General features: G+C 40.3%; 1 protein-coding gene across 3 annotated transcripts in view; it reads left to right on the top strand.

Moving 5' to 3' along the window:
• Window positions 1–24182, top strand: part of zeb2a (zinc finger E-box binding homeobox 2a) — a 50780-nt gene that overhangs the window by 1952 nt on the left and 24646 nt on the right. The gene's annotated exons all lie outside the window — the stretch shown is intronic.

Below are 24182 nucleotides of genomic sequence, written 5' to 3'. Positions count from 1 at the left end.
GCTGGAGTTGTTAAGGAGTGAAGTACTGCTGTATGGTTACAGGTTATGTGTTGGGGCACTTTTCGTCACTTTCTTAATTTATAAGTAGTCACAAGTGTTATGACTTATTGAACACATGATTTTTGGTTTGTGTTGAAAGTATAATTGAAGCAAAATTAAGTGACTAATGTTTTTGTTGGAATCCTAAATGAAAAAAAAGGGCTAAAAAAGTGGCCTGAGGAGAATTTTAGACACAAAGAAAAACAGGCTATCATTCACGCTGTCCTGTATTTTATATATATATATATATATATATATATATATATATATATATATATATTATTTTTGTTAGAGGAAAATATTTTATTTTAATCGGAAAATTCATATTTTTAAAATACTTCTGATTATGTTGTTCAATCTGTGTTTTATGCAAATAAATGCAAATATTGATTTGGTTATTTTGGTATTAGCATTTACACATATTCCCGGACTCTATGTCAGCTATGTTTGATCTAGAGACTTTATTAAATGCGTTCTGTTGATTTTATAAAAAATCAATGTAACCTTTTAGCGGAGAGTATGACACTAAATAAACTCGATGGTTTGAAACTTATTTTCTAATCGGGGCAAAAATGAGTGAAGCGATTAATTGGTGATTCTCTTGTTTCGGATTGAAACAGAACGCATCATGTTAGTTTATGATTATTTTCAGATGTTGTTTGAAAATATTTGCTAAGGCAAAACATTATTTCTCACTCATTTAACTTTTAGGGACACTATCCCTTTTTATTATTTTAATGACAAAATTTAGGCTATTTGAGGAGGATAAGCAAAGGACTAGATAAATAATAGCCTATGCATCGAGCGATGACTAAACGAGTGTTGTATGGGACGTGAGTTGTGTAAAGTGTTTTGAATCGTCTTAACAGGCCGTTATAATATAAATGTAAATAATATAGCCTAAATAAAACACACACATATTATACTACTTTTTAATTTAAAATCTGCACATTTAAGCATAGATATAATTCCATAAAATTATACAGCTGAATTTATCATTATTTTAAATGATCCTTTACCATTTATTACTGAAAGTTTAAATTTGCTTGTTTACGTTACTATTGCCTCATTAACGCAGTAAAGTAATTATAAAAAAAAAAAAAAAAAACACATTTTACCCAAGTTACTTAATATTAAAATGACAGATTCGTTAAATAATGAATCCAAATGTATAGTTTGTAGTTCAGGTCCTCTTCTCTCGCACCGGCTCCACCCCGCTGTTTTGAGGGCCCAATGGGAGGTCACATTAGGCCCTATGTGAAACTCGATCCGCTCTCTGGCTGCAGTTGTGTTGTGGTTGTCATTTACCCTCCCACACCCCCAACCTCCCCGTTTTTTTCACAGCACGTCACATCCAGCTGTGAGGGCCAGCTTGACAAAACTGTCAGAGAGGCGCAAGACTATAAAGTTGCAGCGTTCTGTAGATTGCCGTGGTTCTCTTGAGCACTGTAAGCTTGTTGTAATGCTCAGCCGCATTGGTTTTTAATTTCTCTCAGGTTTTTCCTGTTATTAGGCATAATTTGTCTATGATGTCTTCTACAGCTGTCACTTTAAAATTTCTTTGTGATTCATTCTTGTTTTTTTGGCTTGTTTAGAAACCAATGCCGGAGCTGCTAATACAAATGGTCAGAAGCCTTTGTGAGAAGTCACTGCATTGAGTCACAGCAGTTAACAGATTAAGTCACTTGTTTCTATGAAAGGAACATTGTGTGATATTTGTTCGGATGCCATAAAGAGGCTAGCAGGTTCACCGAAACAAAGCGCTAAGACAATGGCTTGTCATTGGGGCATCTCATTGGCATGCTCTTATAATCAGCTGTACCAGGGTGTCTAGTGTACTGTCTTTGGCACGTAAAGCGCACAAACGGGCCATTGTGAATGCAGCTGCTGCAGATACCTTTCACTCTTCTTCTTTAACCACTTCCTACTAAATACGTCTTTAAAAAAAAAAATCATAAATTCTCTGAATTAATTATTCACATAATTTACAAATACAGGTCTCGCTCTCTAAAACACATGTACACACCAATCTCAAGTAGCTCTCCAGCAGTACCATCATCTGTGCTGACCTGAATGCCTTTCATATCTGTTATGCCATGTTTCAGCCACCCCCTTTCCTTCTCTCTCTCTCTCTCTCTCTCTCTCTTTCCCTCCCTCTCTCCCTCCTCCACCACACACCCCCTCAGTAAACACCCCCGAGGGCAGAACAAAGAAAAGGAGCTCCTCTCCTCCTTCTTAATCACAATTCAGCCCTTTCACTGCCGCCAGGCCACTCTCTCGCTTTCAGCATCCCAAAGCCAGAGATGAAAAGAGCACAAGAGAGAAAGGAGAAAGGGAGAGCAAGAGCAAGCAAGTGAGGAGAGAAAAGGTGGAAATTATGATCTAGAGCTAGAGGTATAGAGGTAGAGTGACATAACTTTGGTGCCTCTTTGTGATTGTTAAACTCCCTTGGTTACGCTTCCCACACTGGTCAACTGCCCCAGCCGAAGGGGGCACTAATGGCTAGATAATGTTACTGGAGGCCAGTCTGGAACTATTAACAGCCGGATAGCAGACAAGAGAGAGAGAGAGAGAATAGGGAGGGACTTTGAGAGACAAAAAAAGAGAGACACTGATAAGGTTAGCAAGAATTGAGTGAGCGAAAACAAGTTAGTTTGTGTGTATTGGATGGGAGCTGGGGGCCAGTGGAATGGAGGGGCGAGCAGCAGATTGTTTTATGGACCCAAAAGAAATATCACAAGTGCTTGATACTATGCAGAATCCATTTTTAAAGTGTCGCGACAGACGTTAGGTGTTAGTTGTTTATGTTGTCACTTTGTAGCAAAATCATAGGCTCAATTTTAGCTCACTCATTTTGACTAGTTTCCTAGGGTTATATTTTTTTCTCACCACCCCTAAAGATGACATACATCGGCCATATTTAAGATAAGCCAACGACCCAGATATAGAGATAAGAGAAACGAGACGTTGGTCTTTAGAGATCAGTGGATTTGTATGGGTGGCGGGACAGATGCCACTCTTAGGACTGACACTTTCTACCAGTCCATCGCTTTCACAAAGTGAGACAAAACATCCAGTCAGGGGCCAAACGCCTGTGCCTTTTCACTGACAGACAAGACATCCATTATTGTGTTAGTCTTTCATTCGTTTTTCCCCCTGTACCTCAATAGGTCAGGGATCACAAATGCAAATCCACAGGCATACCGAGAGAGAGAGGGAACGTAAGGATACTCAAATGCACCATGTGATATGAATTCTTAATTTTATCTGTTTCGCTCCCCCCCCAACCCCCCCCCCCCCCCCCCCCCCTTCAACATTTTTTTTTTTTTGTAAGAAAAGGAGATTATCTGTACACCTTCATTCAAGTCCCCTCCCTTTTCAGCTGGGCCAAGCTGTGCAGGATTTAGGCCGATTTACTTCAGCAAACACCTATGGACACTGGGGAGGGGACCGACCCTGCTTGGAAAGAGGGGGTCCTTTGTTGCTGGGGTGCAGAAGGCCTAATGCTTCACCGGGCGGCCGTATTATCGCATTAAGCTGTATGCTGGTGGCCAAGGGAGGCTGGTTAAAGCTAAAGCAGTCTGCTATCTGCCAAAGACAAGAGAACACACATTAGTGTAGAGATGTGCCCCCATTGTGTGCCTCAAACTTCTTCTCTGGACGTGAGAGATTAGATGGTTCAAGGTAATGGGGCTGTCTTGGGAGTATATGCAAAAAGTGCACTGGTACATGTCAGTTCAAAAGCTTGAAGCTTGTGATATTTTTGAGCATTTGCTAGGAGATGCTTAGATTCCTATATACTTTGTGGCAGGAAACTGTCTAACCATGGCATAACTATGGTGTTTTTATTCCAAGTTAAGCCCATCCCCCTTTTTTCTCCAAGCTAGTGCAGAGAGCTTTATCTGACTCTGTTCTCCTAACATCTGTCACCGCTAAGAGGGACAGGAGAACACCACCGGAGGCTTCGTTAGTCCTGTGTCACTTGTGACTAACCGGAATGGGCAATTCACAGTAGTGAGTCTGTTCCCTCCTTTTTTCTCTTGCTCTCCCACTCTCTACGAGATGATACAGCTTCAAATGCCACAGCTCTTGTTTTATGCATCCATCGCTACATTGGGTGTGGGTAGTTGGCCTAAGAGCGCCAGAATCACCCACACTGGCCATGGTGATCAAGATGTGTGTAATGTTTCCATAGTCAGTGGCTGTACTTTACATGTTATCTGTTGTTGTTCAAGGTGCTCAGCCGTGGACGTGTATGTTTGTGGTTCAAGGTGACTGACAGAGTTTGTTGTGCGTCTACCCCCTAACTAACCATGTCCACATTTTCTTCATGAGTGAATGCAGAGTAGCGTTGTGACATTTTGTGGCGCCGAATTGCCGTTAGCCTAAACAGCGAGGATTTACCAAGGTCAATAATGAGGTATGTCACTGCAGGCAGCAGAAACAACAGTCCCGGTGATAATGAATGGGACTAAGGTTAAGCTCAACTTGGATGAGTATGTGTGTGTGTGTATTTGTGAATGTATTTCGCTTATAAATGTATAAGCTTCTGATAAAAGTTGTTTTACATGCATTTAACAGTTATATTTTTCACCCCTTCTTGACAGTTTGGAATAACAGTTAATTGTTCCCTCAAGTCCGACTTATGTTTGCCTTCACATATGGATGCTCTCTCACAAACCCCACACGTACATTGTACGCACTCACATGGACATGTCCCGTTTGATTAGTGGAACACCTCCGGCAAGGTCACAGCCACATGGAACAATCAATAACGGATCGGTGGATTAAGGTGTCATGACATCTGTGGACACAGACCTCCCATGTATGGGTGAATGCCTCTTTAAAGCTCACTCTGTTGACAATGCTCCCGCCCTAATGCCAGATCTATATTACAGGCCCAAAGAGTTTGTGTCCATGGGCTGCGGCCTTGCTGCCAGTCATCTGCATTTGAAGGTTTCCCCTCACTGAGCTGCTAGGAAAACACAGGCTGTGTCTGTCGGCGTATATCTTCCCTTTGCTGTGATGAGGGTGGAGATGTTGGCCTGTGATACGGTGGTTAAGTAATTGGAATAGATTGCTCTCAGAGATTAGCTTGAGTGTAATGGCCTCTTTCATTCTGACCCACAGTCACAGGCAATGCTCTGAGATCAGACTAAAGATGCGCGTCTATGTTGGAAGGACCGATAGCTGTAATTACATCAGTCTTGTTATCTAAACACATACTTATTCAGTCATCTATTTGCAACATACATTTGAAAGTAAAAGGACTGGCATTGGGCTTTTACATATTCCTTCAACACAGATGTGGATTCCAAAGTGTGAAAGGGTGCTATGTGCTATATTCTCAGCACTTGCTTAAGACAGAGGGGCTGCGGGCACTCTCATAAGCAAATGTCAACCTGCTACCTCAGGAAATGAACAGCACTGAGGAATCACTCCTGACAGCATTCCTTTTATGCCTCCTGTTTAACAGACAGGCCGCATTTGTAGCACCTCACTCCCCGTCATTCCTTGAATCTGCCATATCTTATCATTATCTGAGGTGAGGTTTTGAAAGCAGTTGCCCAAGCTTTGCCTTTTCCATTTTACTGCTTCTCCGACTGTCCACCAGCAGGGCTCTCGGCGGAGATTACAGGGCATAACATTTTTTGAGGGTTGCAGGTCTAGCAATTAAAGTAATGAGGAGACTCTCCGCTCACAGAAGCCAAGGCCTGAGTGTAGTGCTGACTTGCTGCCTTTCAAGTCGATAACTCCTGGCCCACAACCTCGGGCAAAGGCATGCCTGCTCTTTATCAGGGAGGATGTCCTGTGCTTTACATTCCTGAGCTAAATGATCCTCTTCCTAGTAAGCGCTAGCACTCAGGAGGATTGGATATGATGGCCCCGTCAAAGCAGCCTCTGGTCTCTACAAATGAGATACTACCACAGATCTCTTTTGCACACTTCAACCAGAGACTTTATTCCTGATAGGGATTATGAGCTGTTCAAAAGTGTGGGAAATAAAGTTTATTTAACACAGGGTGTGCACATTTAGTCACATTTTAGATTTGAGAATTTAAAAGCGGGCTGAGTTTGGTCTGTTTCTACTTGACCTGCTGAAGTTGTCAATTACCTGACTGAATGATGCTAGACTTCCTTATGTTGATGTACAAGGTGTCCTGAGGGTCTACTGTAACTGAATGATGTCAGCTCTTAATTGTATTCCAATTGCTAGGCAGTAGTGGGATTGAATTGCCATGTGTGCCACAGATCCAGATGGTACAACTGAACCCACCTTTTCAGGCTGGCAAAATCACAGGTCTTAATGCCATCAGCTTTTCAAGTTTTACAATGGGCCAGGCCTCGTTATTACCAGCGGCGCCCTCTTTGGCGAGACTGCCATAAAGAAAGTGTTCCTCAGCAATTAAAGCTAATGAAATATTCATGTGTGGCACCTTCCTCAGCCATCCTCGCAAATGAGCAAGCCATGACACCCCCCACCCCCCCCTCCAAGCAACTCCCGGCTTTATTATGGCGGTAGCCTGGCATGTCTGCAATTAGTGCACTGTCTAGCAGCGCTGGCTGGTTATGGCGGGTAGCGATTGGAGGAGAGGGAAGTATTAGGGATGTCGGAGGGGTCACATGATGCTTTGGGAAGGTACACAGGAAATGGAAAAGGGGAAGGACTGAGCAAGCCATTTGTAATGCGAGGGTGGCACCGCCTGCTGATTCACTTCACACACCAGCTTTTGTGCAAACATGCAGGGAGGCAAGGATAGTGATATTTGTGTTAAGGTTTGAGGTGTGAGACAGTGAGTTATTACATGTTTTGTGGGGAGTACTTATTGATGGCTCAGAGCTCCATTTTACATCTTTAGTTTGGATGTGATGTATGAAAATTCTTTCGTCAAGAACGTCATGTTGTATTAAAAATGGCTGTGAGCTTTTTTGTTAATCAAAAGCTCACAGCTGTCAATGCACTAGTTGATCTTTCACACAAGCACACACACAAACCTTCATTCTCTCTAAAGTTTCACACATAAAGGCAGATGGACACGGATAGCCATGACAGTGTTGTTTTGTTAATGTGAAGACAAAAGTGGGAGCAAACACTGAATAATTGTTTATTCAAGCATTTCAGATTTTACCTGTGAACTTTCCAGTTACATAGCACACAACTTTTTTAATTGTTATGGCATTCAGAACTTCAGAATTGATTTAAATTCTTTTATTGAACCAATCCTAAATTTGCATTAACCAAAGACTTTACCCATCTCCACATCAACCTGGAGAGGCCTTTGTCACTTTATGAGGTTTTCACTCTGCCAGTGACCATTTTGCATCTCAATGAGGTGCTGTACCCTCTACTCCCTCATTCCCACGCAACGAGGCCCTATCCATGGTGCACCTTTCCTTGCAGCTCTGTGAGAAGTCCCGTGCATCCTCCAAACAGGCCGGCCCTGCCGTGTTTACTGTGGGATTAGGGGGGTGAAGAGGGAGGCTGCGGGAGGGTCCGGGGGCAGCTGAGGAAGAGGTAGCCATGGGAAGGGCCCCCCAAAGGCATGGAATGCCGGTGAGGTCAGCAGGGGTTGGTACGGGGGGAACCAAAGAAGCTCTCCGGGGATGGAGCAGGTGCTTTTGTGTAGTCCGTCAGGCATCAAAGACGTGACGAGGCTGAAAAGGTTAGTGCTGGCGCTGCAAAGCAAAGCCAACCCCCCCCCCACCAACACCCAACACACACACTTTTTTTTTGGCTCTGTACTTGTGAGAGTGGGTGCAGGAGCGAAAGTGAAGGCTGGCTCCCATGCTCTGGTGTTCAGAGGTCACTTTTTGTACCTGAATGGGCTCCAAAGGAAGAGAGGTCCATGGCAAATGCTCAAAGTGAAGTTTTCTCCTCCGTAATGGCCTGTGTGTAGGTCTTTCATCACAAATGCACTTCATTCGGACACATAGGGGGTCCAAAATTTCCATCAATCTTTAAGATGACAGTAAATTCATTATACCTATGGATTGTTTAGGTAACCAAGGTCCAGTGATCTTGTTAGGCTATACTACATTTCGCCACCTTTGAAACATCCCTTTAGATTTGTCAAGGTTAACAAAACATATTAACCTTATTATTTATAATTATCATTGGAAATTGGAAGTTGGAAAGTCGATGACAAAGTCAGTGTTGTTTTTTGGAAACGTATAGAAAGGAAAGTCTTTCACATAACTTTCTTGTTTGTTTGTTTTTTATTTTTTCAGGGCATGTTACTGCTCTGACATGGCATTGGGTCAAAAAGCCCAGTCAGGCATAATGCTAAGGAGTCTTTACAGGCTAGCGACAAATTGTCTTGCCTCTCTCTGCACTTGACGTCCCAGCTTCACCCAGTCAGTGCACCTCATGTCTTTTTTCTCTCCTTTAGGATGGATAAAGCAGGAGGAGGAGGTGAGGAAGCGGGGGGCGGTGGGTTTCAGTTGTTGCAGGTTGCGTCATGGGACCCGCGGTGTCCCCTTTTGTGCAGCACGTCAAATGTGGTTAACATGCGGCCATTTATCTGCAAAGCCCCCTGGGTGTACAATGGCCTGGCTGTGTGTGTGTGTATGAAGAGGGGGAGGAAATGGTAGAGCGGTGGGCTTAGCATCGGAGCGTTCCCATTCTCTTTCCCTGTCGCTGTCACCTCCCCTCCTCCCCTCATTTCTCCTCTTGGCTGCACACAACCCCACAGTCATTGTTTCATTCTTTTTTATTTCTCTCCCATGGGGTGCTGTGTGGAGCGACTAGGTCAGGCGGCATCTCACAAGGTGCTTCAGAATGTTGTGAGCTCCCGTGAGACGGATTGTTCCCCGCAAACGCGGTGTAAACCACCAGGGTGAGAAAAAGAAGGTGCTATTTAATTCCCAACAGCACCTACCATATTGTGCAGTGCTTTTTGCAGAGTCAGAACCAAAAGACCTGCCATGTGGTTTAGTCATTCTTTAAGAACATTTTGTATCTGCAATGTGAAAGGTTCCTCAGATCGTGAGGTCCTTTAAGGTCCTTCAAAACAAAATTATAGGTAGTGAGACAGTTATGGCTCTTTCGATCACCTAGTTTGTTTTGCCTGAGCTAAGCCTCCTTTTCAGTAGTTCTCTGCCAAAAGATGTGGCATGAATGCGTTTCACAGGTAACAAGATTACTCAGACCGATGATTGACTCATTTGCCAAGGGAGCTGTTGAAATAACCACACAGGAGCTCAATGTGAGATTTTTTAATTTTATTTCTACAGACATGAAACAGTCAAACAGAAACTTATGTCGTCGGTTCTGACAAACAGCCTTTGTTGTTTGTCTGTGTCTCCCATAGAGAGAGCAAATGCAATAGGGTCAAGGTTCAGTGTAATGATACAAGTGATCGAGGATAGAACGTAAATTTATTTTTCCAGTTGAGACTTTTCTCTTTGCATTGGTATGCAGTCTGATGAGAGGGATGATTAAAACAGCACATTGATAGACAGTTTGTCACAAACTCAAAAATTCTTCATTTGACAAAATGCACTAGAATAGAAATAAGATAGGTGGAACTGAATTGCTTTTTGCTGAGATATTTGTTATTGAAAAGCCAGCTCATTTTAGGTTGGACGAGTCACTGCTTCGAACATTGTACTTGTACATGTTGTTTTCCTTAGAATGGGTGGTTACTGTCCCTGGAGGCAAAGAGCTCTGAGAAGCCAGAGAGAGCACTACCATTTTCATTTTCCATGTTCTCCCTAAAAATACATCACAGTACATTCATGCATTTTTGTGGCGGGCGCTGTGAACCTGTGAGTCCCGATGGTTGGATTTTTGTGTTTCAATCCCATGTCATTTAAGGGCAGCTGATGTGTTTGGGACCGGGCAATAATTTCCCTTTTCATCTGATTCAAGGAAGAGTAGTTTACATTAGCAGCGCCAACAAAAACCGTTCCAGGAACCTCCCAACTGACCGTGAATGTTATCTATAAATTTGTCCGCATATGCTATTTACCCTTGTTCACTTGTTGCTGCCTTTTAACTTCATTTTCTTTTCTTTCAGCTAAGCATACTGTCAACAGCACGTTTGCATCACATAAACAGTTCCCAAGCCAGCCCCACATTTATTTCCCATGACTGCAGGGGCAAATGTCTTTGGACTTTCTTATTGTGATTCTGAGTTGAATAGTCTGAGGTGTGCAGGAAACATATGTTTTCGTAGCTGCTCGGTTACAAATATTTGCTTGAAAGCAGCTTGTTTGGTCAAAAGTTGCAGCTTTATGTTTGAAATAGTTACTCACTCATAATGTTTCTCAACATAGGAAGTGGCATAAAACAGTCATACCACATAAGATAACCACGGTCAAAATGTTTGAGAGAAACAGCCCGCTCCAGCTGTCTGTTGCTAGTCGAATGACGGCAATCAGCAGCGAGCTGTTGACACACGGCCATCTGTAAACATTTAAAAGGATGAGTTTGCTTACAGTCTCTCCCTTTTAATTAAAGACTCGAGATGGTGCCCACCCTTTTCCACAGGTTATGTGATAACTGCACCTCTCTGTGAAGAATGAAAAGGTCTGCTGACGTCTTCTCCAAAACACTCGAGCAAGGGTGGAGATTTAGCCGTGTCCTAAATTAGGCGCTCTGACATGAGCCATTACAGTGCGCGGAGAACTTACTGTTGCATTGATTTGAACTGGGCTGTTTTAAAACAAGGCTTATCTGAAATGAACTGGAGAGAATTAGATGAGATATCATTGACCTTTAAGATGACACACTTTACATTTGCTTGGCTTCCTATGATCATGCAAAAGTAGATGTATTTTCTGCCTAGGTTGTCATAAGTGTGTGTATTACTGTACACGATGAGTCGTTTGTTTATGGCAGTCACTGCTGAAGCAGAGGGAAACATCTCTTTCTGTCTGCCAACCAAGTATACAGGGAGAAACAAACAAACAAATAAACAATGTGGGGTGATACAGGAGACAGGACGGGATGGGGAGGGAGGTGGAGGGAGTGGGCGTTCAAGACACATCGAGGAATCCTTCTGGGGCACCATGTCAACCAGTTCACCTGAAACTAATGCCCCAGCAGACACTCTCCCTTACGCGAGCCCTAATGAGAATGAGGTTGGCGTGGGAAAGAAGACGGGGAGGCACAAATAGGTGACCCACTAGGCCAGGGTGGGGGTCATACCTCTTGTCTAAGGGGGTCTTTTGTTTGCATGTCTGAGACATGGGAATTAGTGAGACCATAGTGTTGTGGCTGGTTTGTTATGAACAGCTTGAGGGAAGGCATATTACCCACGGATTAACAGTGTTGTAATTATATAGTCCATATGATGCATGTTATCAATGATTTGGTTTTAGCGTAGGGTATTTATTATTATTATTATTTTTTGACTTTCACTTCAAACATGGTGTATTTTCTTTGCTTTTTTATTTTGTGATATTTTAAGCAATAAGATTAAGGAAACATCCCAACATAGGACAAAACTATGAATCCTATACATATGCTATAGGGTAAAGTCAATTCGTAGAGGAAGTCTGTTAGTTCATATTGACCATGCCAATCACATAGTGTAATCCTTGTCAAACAAGAAATCTAGGTTAAATGCAAATTGATTCAAGCAATAACAGACAGTAATTAACATGTTAGTTGTGTATACGTGCACTAGACCAGAAAGTCATTCATTAAGATCTGGTTATGTCTACAGTTACTATTCATACCAATTGAAGGAAAAGTAATTATTTTTCAAATGCTACCTAGAGCAAGAGCCAAAACTGTCAGAAAATATTTTTATATGGTGTGAGAGAGGGAGAAACAAAATGAAAGCTAAACTAAAATAATGTATTAATGATGAATGTAACTAATATTATTAATATACTAATTAATATTATGTTTCTGGTCATTATTTAAAATCTGTAAATACTAATTCTCTCTTTCCTTTTTCTCTCCCTTGGTTCTGCTGTTCATCTCATCTGTTTATCGTCACAGGTAAGAACATCTTCATATGCACACACATTTCACAAAAGCTGAAAAAAGCATGTTTGTCATTGTCTTCTGGTTAAAGACGCCCTCAAGAAAGCTTTTGACTTCCTCTTTATTATACTTAGTAACAAAGTCACAATTGCAGTACGGTTAAGCTAATTATTTGACTCATCCCTGATAAGCAGCCTCAATGTTCTTCAGTGCTGTTTGAAGTCTATATTGCACATCCAGCTGTTCATATGTGATGATTATCTGTGCTTGTGTAGAGCTGTGTTGTCTATTATTAGATCTTAACTAGCAACAAGTTCACCATACTTCTAGATTGGCAACGTGACAGCTGACTTTAGAAAACCATGCCTTTCTTGATTCTAAAATAATGTTTGAGCACTGTCCACGTTTTGAGTCTGATTGAAGCTTCCTTAAACATGTATACATAACATTCTAAACAAACAAACTTTGAGTGTTTACTGGACACACTGGGAGCACTTCTTGTCTAAATCCATTAGCTTTTGGTTATGAGTGTATGAAACAGCTTTTTAATCTTTCAGAGGAGATCTCACAAGTGGAAATATCTGTCCTGTTGTATGTAAGGGACGTGACACGACAAAACCTAAAGTGACTTTTCACAGCAGCTAACAAAATGATTAATATTAAACCGTTCTAATAAAAGCTGCATGGTTTCACGGGCCCCTTTAAGCGAGGCAACAATATCTCTTTCCACCTGGGGAAATGAATAAATCCCGTTTCCCAACTGTGCAAAATCTGTTCTTTAATGTGTAGCACAGCACAGCCTAGCATCACGTGGGTGGGCCTGTGTTCTTCCCACTAAAATTCTAGGATACTTCTCTCTCTCTCTTTTTTTTTTTGCCTGGCTGAGAAATGCATTCCCTCGCCAAGATGGGAGAAAGCTTTGGAACCAATGAAAAGGTGTCCCCAAGGAAGCTGGGAATGATTTGCAAAATATAACCCAGAACACTGAGATTGGTAATGGAAAAATAATTAAAACAGTTCATTTGATTTAGTGATTTAGTGATGTAGTTTTGTTTTTGCGTTTTCAACTCTTTTTCAAATATACATTTTGTCTGTCCTTGGGTAATAGAAATCAAACACATAGTAAAATATAATACAATACAATATAATATTATATGTTTCACCCAAGGACAGACAAAACAGATTTGAAAGTGGACTTAAAAAAACTACAAAACTGTCAAAACTACATTTATTTTTATTATTTAACTTTACATATATGTTTTGTATTTATAATTCATAGTTTTATATTATATTATATTATATTATATTATATTATATTATATTATATTATATTATATTATATTATATTATATTATATTATATTATATTATATTACTAAGTCGTATTTATGTTCTCTTCAGAAGGCCTACAGCTTTTTGTTTTTTGGTCAGACTACAGTCATAGGATCTGTTTTTTTCTACAGTTGGGTATTTTATTGTTGTGTTGTTGTTTATTGTATTTTCATCAGTCCAGCATGTATACACATAAATTAGACTATATTTAGGCTTGACATTGTTCACATGCTCTGCTGAAAGACATTTTTAAGTTGAAAGTCAAACCCATCACAAGCGAGATAGATTTATGAAATATTTAATTAGGTGTATATTGGAACAGACAGACAACGCCTGTTGACCTATTATGCTGTAGCTTGATTGTAACTACCTATATAAACATGCTAAGTGTCCAAACTTTAAACATGGATTAGAAATTAACATTATTGTCATTTTGAAGCTGCTTATCTTCACCTATTACATGGTTTGGTTCTTAGAGGGCATGACTGTTCCACACCTTTACCACAGAAGCTGACAGTAAAGGCTATTTTGAAAAGTGACGCTAGTGAGCTGATACAACTGAACTTACAGTGTGAAGAAGTGGTGTGCAAGTGCTTCCTACATACATGTGTTGTGTGTTTAACAGACCTCATGTAGGATTGTGGCTGAAGAAAAACGAGAGCAGTGTTTAGGGGGAGTAAAATGTGGAAATGCGCAGAGAGAGTGAGCATGTGCGTATGCGTGAAGATGGGTGTGTGAGGTACATAGAGGGTTTGCAGATAAAAGCTGTAACTCATTCTGCCTTTCAGCGACACTTCTATTTCAGATACGATAATGTCCTCACACCGATCCCTATTTCTGCTGCACTATCAAGACTCTTAAAAGAGACTAGTGCTCTTAAAACTATTCTAAGCAAAACAGCTCGAGCATTTCGAGAAGTCCCGTTTTAAGTGGCAAATTGTTTTCCCACAATAGAACCAAGCAATTGCTAATTGGAGGCCATAGTCAAATTGACCAAGGACTGATTGGGAAAGAAAGAGAGAGAGAGGAGGAGACAAAGAAAGACAGAAGGGTCCTCCACACACTTGCTTTAGAGTGCACCCTGAGTGGGTACGCTAGTATCTCAATGCTTTGGGATTTAAAGAGCAGAGCGGCAGTGGCGTAGGTCCCAGTCTGTGGCTTTGGATAGTTGCACTTGGGTTTCCATTTTCAAAATGTTTATTCCCCTGCCGACTTCTACGGCAAGGCAGTCGGTGAGCTGCATGACTTTGAAATGTGCGGGTGGAATGTGAGGCGTAATCTCAGAGTAATGGAAGGATTTATTTGGAAATGAGCTTCAATCGTCAAGCTCCACCCCATATTTCCTGATTTACACAGTATTGCGACACTCCCAGAGTGATAAGTATCTCCAGGAGTGACCTGCCGGGCTAAAGGCAGAAGGATGCCAGCATGACTCAGGAATGAGACATGGCAGGTTGACATTTCAGTTTTACCTTTTGTGGGTGTCGTCCCCCTGCTCCTTATTCCGACATCTGGAGTTGATCGAGCGGTCACTTCCTAGTGCTTTTAACCACCCCCGCAGCTTAAAGGAGGTCGACAGCTGTTAAAACACCTGAGCACGTTTTTCCAATACCCCTTCCTCTCCTACCTCCCCGCAGAGGTGCACACATTACATGCTGGTGTGGAGAAAAAGGGCCACATGCTAACTCAGGTGGCCTGGCAACCTGACACCAGCAGGGTTCAGGAGTCTAGACTAAAGTTCTGGCCTAATTTTCAGGGCATTTCAGCCCTTCAGGCCTCTCTGTACAGCAGGGAATTGCTGTCTAGGGTAGATTGTATCAGCAATTTAGGTCTTGTCGGCGGGTGATCTTTAAGGTTGCGGGACAAGCTGGGGTTCAGACAGCTGTAGCCCTTTTGATCTTCCAGTCTCCCACTGTAGAGGTCCAAAGATAGCTGTCACTCACATTCACCTAAAAATAGTATATCTGGAAAACAATATGCATCAAAGACACCTTGCGCTGTAGTGTGTGTTCACAAATGTGTGACCAGCTAAATTACAGAAGGATCTTCAGATTCAAAGGGTGTTTTATAGTGTGAGAACAAAACAATGGCTCGGTGCTGAGGTGATTCAAAAAGTAGTTCATGACCTAGCCTTTCTTTCTGCTGCGACTCAATGTAACAGAATCAGTGTTAGCCTCTAGCATCCCTTGGGAGAGAGCATTATGGCTGCTGTATTGTTGGCTAACCTCCTGCCAACTGTGCGGGGAACAAAAGGCCGAGCATTTATTACCAGACCCTGCTGTGTTAAAGGAAGCCCAGACCAGCCCTCCTTTCCTGGGGATGGCCTTCTTTTGGCTGCACTTTAATCAAGCAAATGTGGCTTTTACTAATAACCAGGTAGATAGCGAGTTCTCAAGAACAATGTGTCATTTTGAGATTGGTGCGAATTGGATTACTGCTTAAAATGTGTAAATAATCACAGTGAGGAGGCATGTCAATTCGTGATAAGAGCAGTTCTGTATTTTTTGTATACTCGGGTTATCTTATGTTTCATTGTTTTTCAGAGAATTATGCTGTAATTGTTTTATATTTGAAAATATTTTCTGTGGATTAACATTTACCTGTGTCTTATTATCATAGTTTTCATTAATAATAATAAAAAAACAAAAAAAAAAAAAACAAAGAGAGAGAGTTTTCCATAACATCTTGGGTTTTTCTTTCCAAATGAGTCCTTTCAGATTTTCACAGCTTCCGTATTTCAGCACAGTCATATGATAAAACAGGAAGTGGCGAAGAAAACAACTGTGGTAGGCTAATTATTGCTAAAAATGGCTGATTCTATGACTTTTGCTTAATACAATCAGAGTTGCTTTCTTGCACATCTGCTTCATTTTACATTTAGCATAGTCTATTTGTTGGTTAAGTGTATGCTCGTCAAACACAAGCTCTTCGTTGTATTCTACATGTTCCAAAGAATGACATGTTTATACAAATCTGGACACAAAATGGCAGCTCAGCTCCAAAAGGTGCGCTTGCTTGGTTATCCCTGTCCATCCCTGGCTGCTAAAGCACATTTTTGGCACTCGCCCTTGAAATCATCTCCACCTGGATGTTGTAGGCTAGAGTCCAAACACAATAAGGAAATAAAATACGAGTGTGAAAAGCTAGCAAGAATGGCTCTTTCCCTGCTGGGACCCACTGCACTCCACAATGCACTTCGATGACAGGAAAAGTTTATGGCGATTTGTTGAATCAAAAGGAGGAGGATGGGGAAAAATGCTATGAGCATGAGCTGTCACATTCCGTACCCATGACGGAAGCATGTGTATTTTTTTACTAGCTTAGTCCAGCTGCTACATGCTAGCCTGAGAACTAATCGTCAGTGTTGGCCACTGGCCCGCATGGAGGAAATTTGGGTTGTTGTTAAGTGGGAGTGAAAGTTATTTCCACTGAGATTGATCATTATTGTATGACTGAGGGAAACAGTTGTGTGGGCCATCTCAAAAGAGTATTTTAGCCGACTCTTCAGTGTTTTCATTAGCATTATGACCCACTGTAAATTTTGATATATGTTTTACTGTGCAGCCAACTCTTCTCTTTTAATCTATGGTCTCGTTGTCATGGGATAGATTAGCTAGTAAGTCTTGTCCAACTGGCTTTTAAAGGCTGTATTGCACAGAGGCAGTGGGTATGGATGGAGCTGCTGTACAGTTGCCAGGACAGATTTGATAATATTTGACCAAAATTAATTTAAATATTAAACTTTTAAGGAGTGTTAATACATATATCATACATATATTATTTTTTAAACTCTTAGGTGAATAGTTTACAGTTATCATGCTGCCTGCAAAATATGATTTGCCATTGAAGCAACAGACTTTAATAGTCCCGTTAAATGCATGAGGGTGTGGAACAGGAGAACATTTTTTTTTTCTTTTGAGGGGGGAGTAATGAAGACCAAATGTCTACTCAAAAATCATTTATTAGATTTTTTTAAGTTTTGCCCTGGGGAGCCCATGGCTGTCAGTTCCTCTTACCTCAGACAACCATCGCCATCGACGGTGTCGAACAGGAACAGTGGGACAAATTACCCGCACTGTGCCTAGGGGGCAGGTGGCTTTTAGGGGTCATTTTCTCAGGTCACATGTAGGAGATGTACATCTGTCACTGTGAAGGTAGCACTGGGGGACACACGGCTTGCCGTTCCCTGATGTGTAAATTGATTCAAATTGACAGACGGTGGTACCTTTTGCTTCGTTACTCCCTGTGCCCTTTTTAACCGGGGGACAGGATCACAAAGCAGGGTTTGTTAGGGTAATCTAGGCCTTTGTCCACTTATCAACATGACGAATCATCAGTGTAGAGCTAGACGAGGTAGCCGTTTATTTGCCGTTTTATTCAACACTTGAATTAATTCCCCCATAGGACCTTTGCACATTATCATGTTGGGTTCAGGTTGCTGAGGACAACAGGAAAATATTTGCAAAGTAAAAAAAAAGTGTTAAATAAGTGTGATAATAGTCATCCTTTAAAAAAAGTCTTGTATTTAGCTCTGCTTCCCATATCTGTAAGCTCAAGGACAGATGTGAGGAGACCAGTATCATAATTGATGTTTCACTGGTCTAAACAAACTTGTTATCTTCATTTGACATTCACTTTCATTTGTAGTTCATCTTATCTTAAGCAAACATTCAGACGGCTCTAATTAGGAGTTTTTGTTTTGGCCACTTACATATTTTTTTGTAGCATTAATGACTAACAGTAAAATCTTTTTTATTTTTTTATTTTATTTTATGTTGGTTTTTTTATTATTATTATTATATTTTATTTATTTTTTTATACCATTGTTTTAGTTGATAATACCATTTATTTATGTTTTACTATTACTTAAAGAGAATCAAATACATTCTGACTAATAATGTGCTTACTCTTCTGAAGCCCTACTGGAGGCATTTTAATACATGTTTAGGAAACAACATACCTACATCACTGTATAATATCATATCATACACATTTGACATGTGACACATTTGACACATTTTGGTGATGCAGGGGAGTTTTTAGTTGTGGTTTATCACCATCATCAGCTGGCTTGTAGAGTGGCAATGTACTGTAAATGGCCTTTAAGCGACTGACCCATTTAAAATGCAAGTGTGTAGCTCAGCATGCAGCGTTGGTCAAAAATCATGGCTAGGGGTCAGATTTTCACGGTGGATGGCTGCGTGTTATTGGTGGATGGTGATCTGGGTTGTTGAGAAGCGCTGGCCAATCAGCAGAGGTCTGCTGAGTTATATAGTTTCACTACTGCAAAAGTTTGTCACAGGAAATTAACAAATAGGTGGAAGGGCTTGCCAAAAGTGGCTACAAATTGCAATTTGAGAAAAAGATGTTTGACATTGATAGATGTTTGACCGTGTGCGAGATTGAAACCTACCAACGACACGTGTGAGTGTGTGTGTGTGTGTGTGTGTGTGTGTGTGTGTGTTGGAATGGGATCATTTCATCCACTGACTTTCACAAATATTCATGAGGCTCTGCTGATATCTGTAGTGTTATTCATCATAGAATAATTGCATAAATTGTATTCGGTGAGAGAACCCAAGATGCCCCACACATTTAATCTCAGATATTATACTGCTCTCTTGAACAACACTCTTGGAATATCCACGGCAAAAAGCTTTTGCAACAATTTGTTTTTCTTGTTTATTGCAGCACTATCGCACACACACACACACACACACACACACACAAAGCTCCATGTCAAACTCCCCTCCGGTTACACTAGTCAAAAACTGGAAAAAGAGGAAAGAACATACCAAACAATATTATCATAGAAACGTCTATCCATTTATATTTCCTAACTTTTTAAACATGCTGAGATGTGAAGTCTGCGCTCAGAAATGTAGATCCAAAAATGAACTCCACTAACAGGGCATGCTTCTGTGCCAGCACGCATAAATTACATCACATACAAACCAGTTAATATTTCATAGGGGAAAGAAAACCCCTCCAGAACGATTATATGCCCTGGACCAATGCAAGCCTGTTGCAGAGATTACAATAGATAGTAAGGTCTGAATTGTGTTAGATGTGAAACAAAGGGTTCCCTGCAGTCAGCCTCTCAGAGGTGAAAGGTCAGCCCGGCACATCTGACATACTGCACATTAAGATGTGTGGGCCAGGAAGCCTTGAGGTTCTATTTGCTACCTGGCAAAGATCAAGTTGTAGTGCTTTGTTTGTGTGTGCGCGTGTGAATGTGTGTTTTGAGGGCACCTACATTTTTTGGGGGTAAAATTCTGAGCAACAGAGTAAAATAATACTGTGCACTGTTTGCCTGTGCAGTCATTATTAAATGATGTATTGAGAAAGTGATGCTGGTGTATTTTTGATTTGATCTGAAACATTAGGAATTAAACATGTTGCTTTCTTTTGTCAAAAAGGGTTTGAACATTTCCAGAGAGCACTCCCACCTAGGTCAATAAATAATTCATGCTTTTTGGAAGTAGGCCTTGCGTCCCCTTGAGAGGCTAGCGGGCTGCTGAAGCCGGAATGGCTTCATCATTTCTAACATTTACACGGGCATACTGTATGCCGTTAGACTGGAGCTCATCTTCTCTGAGGCAACTTTTCAGGTTTGAAGAATGGCTAGATTTTCGAAACGGCGCGAGGTGATTCCCCAAAGTGGGTTTTCTTGCAAATGAATGTGATATAAAATGTGTTAAAGTAGAATTAGTTACAGTTAGGAAGAAGAGGGAGAATACCTTTTTTACAAACACACACACACACACACACACACACACACACACACACACACACACACACACACACACATGGAGCAGTTCATATATTTATGTGTTAGGGTCTTATCAGAGACCAGCTACAGAGCTTTCTTTTTCCCTGTCTTTTGACAAATGATTTTCTGTAGCAGCAGTATTACCGATATGATGAGATGAAGTGATTTTTTTCTCTCTCTCTCTCCCCTTTTCTGTTTTGCTCACTTTAACCAACCCAATATGTTTCTTCTAATATTTAAGCATAGTTCACCCAAAATAAAAATATTTGGTCATAGTTTGTTTCTGTGAAACATAAGAAAATAATGAATGCCCAAGCTTGTTTTTTTCTTTTTCTTCTTCTTCATACAATAAAAGTGAAAAGGGACTGTTGTCAAGCTAAAAACAAACAAACAAAAAATAACAAAACAAATAAAAACATGTAGAAAAATGTTATGGTTTTGAAGGAAATGTAAGTATTTCTTTTTTTTTTTTTTCACTTGCCAAGTCATAAGGATATGTGAACCAGCAGTTCTTATTGATTAGTGATTCATTCATTCATTCATTTATTCATTCATTCATTTTACCACAACCAAGATTAAATTGATGCATGTTGCCCAAAGCAAATATTTTCAGTGAATAACAACTTATTTTTATTAATTACTTATTAATTACTTATTTTGTGGTCAGTTCCTCACATTAAAAATAATGTTTGGTTTCAAGGACTTGTTGCAGGATTTTTTTAGACTACTTTTATGATGGTTTTAAGGTGTTTTTTTTTTGGCTCAGTCCCCATTTACTTCCATTTTATAGAAAAGAGCAGCCTCGACATTCTGCAAGATATCCTGATTTGTGTTGAAAGACATGCAAATGTTGGGGAAAACCTTAATTTAATATTAGCATTAGAAATATACATGTTAACAAGTCTGGGGTGTGTAAGAGTTTATAGATATTTATATTTTTAGACATATTTTTTGGAAACCCTAATACATATTTGAAGTATTCTTCATAAATAGAAAGCTGAAAAGAACAGCAGTTATTTGAAAAATAAAAATCTTTTGTAACAATGAAAAAGGTTTTACTTTAAGCTTTGATTAATTTCATGTGCCTTTGATAAATACAAGTGTATAAATATCTATAAAAATACTGACTACAAAATTGAACAGCAGTGTACATGTAGTAGCACTGACATGTAGTTTGAAAGCGATGTGTAAAGCTCGTATTGTGGTTTGTTTCAATTATTATTGTGTTTAGAAGTTTAGAAAAGAATATGAAACTAAATTGTAGAGGTATGACACACTGATATGACAACTCAGACATTAATCAGCTATAGACTCTCTTCTTCATTTGAAAGGAAGTTGAGCTTCCACGTGACACAGCCTCTCGGTCAGATGTTCTCAGTGCGGTCCATGGTAACACAAAATATTTGGTAAACAGGCAGAGGTCTCAAGAAAAATATGTGTGTGTATGTGTCTGAGTGTGTGTGTGTGTGTGTGTGTGAGGGCATGGTAGCTTGCATGAGCGGCCTGTATATCACATGCTTTGTGATACTCTATCTGAGTTCAAATGAACTTTATAGTGACTCACAATCTCATCAGGTTGTTTACGCCAAAAAACCTGAATTATGCTGCTAAGATTGTTTAAGGGCTTAGTTTACTGGATCACGAGTGGTAATTATGTAGAACATAAACATTCCATAAATGCAGATAAACAAATGAGATAAACTGATTATTTAATTATTTATTATTTATTTTTTAAATGAAAAATACTTTGCTTATCACATGTATCCACCATATAGCTGAAAAAACCTCTTTGACATGACTACAAAAACTGAAGTCCACTGCATGTGCAAAAGAGGTTCAGCTGCCATTTCGGTTAACGTCCGCTCAGCGCCCATCTCAAGGTGCTAAAGGCTGATTAAGTTCCTTCTATAAGCGGCTCTGGCTCAATTGCTGGGCCCCAGTGATCACTCCTCTGAAAGTGGAACTTGCCACCCTTACCAGGTCACACCTTATCCCCTCATGACTGATAAGAGCAGCACAAGGGCAGAGAAGAGCTTGTGTTAGCAAATATGTGACAAACTAGGCGGCAATAGTTTTTTTTTTTTTTTTTGCCGCCAAGTCACCGTGACATTCGGTTTAACATGCAAACATGTTCTATTTATCAGTTCATACTTGAAAGGTGTTAAGAAAAAAAAAGGGAAGCAAATAAATTCTTGATTGTTCATTCATAATGCATTGAAATGTTGTTTAAATGGAGCTCAAAGAGTTAACTGTCTTATAAGGCTCAGAAAACGAGAAGCCATCCATGGGAGAATGTGACCTACGGTCCTTCACCCTTGTTTAAATAACAGGTTTTGAGACCGTGGAGGTTTTTCTTGGCACCTGTTGAAGTCAAAACTCCCCAAAACAGACAGTTTCACAGGCTTTTGTATTTTAAGAAAACACGTATTTTTGGCCACTGTCTAGCTCTGGTTTCCATGGAACTCTGGGAGAAGGTCAGAAATCAGTTTTCTTTTAAGGTGACCATGCAAAGATCATGTTATTTATTGATGTATTTATGTAGACATTTTTAACTGAAAGGTTTGAGCTGTATTGCATTTTTAAAGGCACGGTTGTATTATCCAACAGCTAAAATCAACAATGACAGAGCCAGCGTTGAAAGTTTATGAACATAATAGGGATAATTATACAGTAGAGTTGTGGCGAATGAAAAAGAACAATAAACATCAGGGTGTGAAATTAGAAACTCATATCTGTCTTATAGGGCAGTTATATGGTGCTTTTAGTGTGTATAGGTTTCAACACAAAACTACCTGATGCTTTTTTTTTCAGTTTAATGGTGATATCCATATGGCTTAAAATGAGAGATTGTCTTGTAAAATGAGAACCTAAAATTTGTAGACTATTACAGTGAATATAATTGCAATAATTTGATTAATATTTTACAGCACACTCCACTGTTTTTGATGGTTAGTCCTGATGGCCATTATCAAGAGGGATTTGGTCACAAATCAGCTGCATTGAGCTGCATACACTCTTAAAGTGACTGTCCAGGGTACAGTAACTCTAACACCAATAATTCTGCCTGTTTGTAAATGGCCTCGGCTAGCTTTATTAACCCAACACTTTGCCACTCCCTGTGTTAAATCATAGATGATTCCCTAACAAAGCAGCAAACCCTGGCTGTTCAGGAGTTAACGTGGGTCTTTCCTGTTCTGTGAAAGCCCTGCGGTCCTCAGCATTACGAATGATGTGGCTTCTGAGAGCCTTAACACAGTCGACGGAATGAATACGACTTCCGTTTTAGACGATAATATGATCCGCGTGTGCTCCCTGGAGGTGTCATCAAGGGGAAAGACGAATCCTCCTCGCTGAACAGAGGAAGTGAAGGGAACAATGGCCCCCTCAATATTTACTGGTTCTCCACTCTAAGCCTGCCTTATAATCGCCTGAGCCAAGGAGATGTTTATGGCTTCCCCCTGGACTATTTGTATGTATGCTTGTGTGTGTGTGTGTGAGAGAGAGAGAGAGAGAGAGAGAGAGAGAGAGAAAGAGAGAAAGAGAGAGAGAGCTTACCCAAAGGACAGGTTACAGAGGCAGGCTGTAGCTTTAAGCTTTGCAGTACCTTTTGATTTCTGTAATCGGCATTCTAATTATCCACTTGAGCTAATTAGCACCTTGCTTTACCCCAGGTGTGTTACTGTAAACATCATCAAAGTAGCTCACTTTCACACTCTTTGATGTTCCCCTAATCCAACACCTCCTCCCAGAACACCAAATCAGGGCATCTTCATGCCCTGCATGCTTTCCAGGGTAACCAAATAATGTTGTTGTTTTATAAATCATTATAAACATATTTAAATTAGTGCTGTCAAATGATTCATTGTGATTAATCACATATAAAATAAAAGTTTTTGTTTTTGCAACAAATGGCTAAAAAAGCAAGCAGTTTTGAAAAGATTCAGCTGGGAGAACATCTAGTGATTAATTAAGTTAATTGATATCAGGTCTGTAACATGATTAGCTATAAAAGCTTTGTCTTAGAGAAGCAGAGTCTCTCAGAAGTAAAGATGGGCAGAGGCTCTCCAATCTGTGAAAGACTGCATAAAAAAATTGTGGAAAA

This window comes from Carassius carassius, chromosome 19 (assembly GCF_963082965.1).
Source record: "Carassius carassius chromosome 19, fCarCar2.1, whole genome shotgun sequence".
Lineage (NCBI taxonomy): Eukaryota > Metazoa > Chordata > Actinopteri > Cypriniformes > Cyprinidae > Carassius > Carassius carassius.
The sequence above is the reverse complement of the archived record's forward strand: the minus strand, read 5'-3'. Positions and strand labels throughout refer to the sequence as shown.